Source organism: Octodon degus, unplaced genomic scaffold (genome assembly GCF_000260255.1).
Source record: "Octodon degus isolate 3935 unplaced genomic scaffold, OctDeg1.0 scaffold00056, whole genome shotgun sequence".
In the NCBI taxonomy this organism is placed as follows: Eukaryota; Metazoa; Chordata; class Mammalia; order Rodentia; family Octodontidae; genus Octodon; species Octodon degus.
Window position 1 is genome coordinate 3,231,972 of NW_004524632.1, and position 2,101 is coordinate 3,234,072.

A 2,101-nucleotide genomic window follows, 5' to 3' on the forward strand; every position below is an offset into this window, starting at 1 on the left:
TTTTTTTGGTGGAACCAGGGATTGAACTCAGGCCCTTGTGCTTGCCAGGCAAGCGCTTATTCTACTGAGCCATCTCCCTGGCCCCACATTACCGTATTTGTCATAGAAATTAGGTGTCTGTTTCTGCTGGCTCTGCCTTGCTACCACTGGCTGAATGCTTCGAACTGGAAAACAACCTGATGTGTTTTTGGCCAAAGGAAACATTGTGGTGCTGAAGTTGAAGCTGTGGTTACTGTAGCTGCTGGTTTGGTCTCAAATTTTTATTTTCTTTTTTAAAATTAATTTAGTCATTGTCAAATTGATCAATGTATTAACTGCATTTCTTCAACTTGAGTGATACTCTGAGCCTCCTTGGTCCAGCCTCTAGTTTCGGGATAAGTATATGTCTGATTTCTCTCTCAGGAATTTCATGTTGACCGTATGACTGCACTCCCACACCTTGCCACAGAGAATGGGATTTTTACACTAGAAAAAAACTTCCAAAAGCTTTCCCCAGTAAGAGAACGGGTGCAATTTACAGTAGCTTTGTATATTGAAAAAGTAAAAAAAAATTAATATTCAATTGGTAGGATTCATTTTGCCAGAAATTCATACGAGCTGATAGAACTTTTGGTAATCTCAAAATGTTAAAGGTACAGCTTTCTTGACAGAAAGGTTACAAGGACCAAGGTGGGGATGCTAATGTAATAGGTTGTAAATGTCTCACCGTTCCTGAAAAGATGAATGGATGAAGATTCCTCTGCCCAATCCTATCCATTCTATGAGCATCAAATTTAATTCAAATGTTTCATGATGCAATACAATCTGTAGCTTTTTCTGTTCTTTAGAGGATTTTGGTGTCTACTGATTTTTAAACAAGATGTTAATTCATATTTTCCCTGAGCTCTATGAATAATGAGTAATCTGTATTTTCTTCTCCAGCTAAATTTCTTATTTCCCAAAGTCTGCCTTTGTTAGTGTTTATTTTTTTCCACCTCTGCATCCTTAACGCACATTACTGCTCATGGCTTTGCAAATATGTGGGACTATGGTTGACTTAGGGGTGCATGCCTAAGTGAATAATGTTGAATTCACTGCATTTTCCTGAGAAGTACATGAAGCCACCTGAGTGGATCTGTAAATGGTCCTTGTGCTGATTGCAACCTCTCGTTCTTGGAGATCTTGCCAGCTGCACAGCAGTCAAAGAAACATTTGTTTACCGTCTTCGACATTGTTGAGAAATTTTAGAGATCATCTTGTCTAACAAAGTCAGTGCAGATGTCACGTGGCTGTGTTTAGAATTATGTGTCTGCAGTACAGAAATAGGATGTTCTAAATTGCCTTTGAGACCAAAAGGAGTCCTAAATAATGATGTATCAGGGACCCGAAGACTCCCATCCATGGGTTCTAGGAGTCATCACCTGGACTGAGCTTCTCATGACACCAGTGGCTTGATCAGGAAGCAAAGCCTACAAGGGCCAAGGGCCTCTTGAAGTCAACTCTCTGGGAAAATGTAGTATCTAAGTACAAACAGTAGATGTCCATATGGGGAATTTTTCCTTCAATGGAAATGTACCTTTGTACTTGTCTAAAAGGGAAGAGAACATAAAATCTGAATCCTCTGGGTCCGCTTCCCTGAATAGGTTAGCCACAGTATAACTCCTACTGTGCTGTGGTCCTAGAATTTCTCTCCTCAGGTCTCAAGGGATTTGCAGAAACTACTTTCCTTCTCTCTTGTTAAATCAGTGCTGTCTGTATCTCCAATTCATCATGTTCCCTGTACCATATCTGGGGAGACTGTGGATTATGTCCCAATGTTCAGTGTCTTGTTGATAGATATATGGTGACTTCAAATAGACTCATGTCACACACAAAAACTGATCCCTTGGATATAAACGTTGCCATTTTACTTTCCACTGGTCAGGATGAAGGGAGAGGTTGAGTTGATATTTACTGGTAGAAATAAAACTCCTTCCCAAACAAGTTGCCTCTGAGCCTTTCAAAAAATTGTCTTGCACTAGGCATGTTGGCACATGCTGGTAATCCCAGCCATTGGGAGGCTGAAATTGGAAGGTCAGGGCTGGAGAGATGGCTCAGTGGTCTAAAGCACCTACTTAGAACA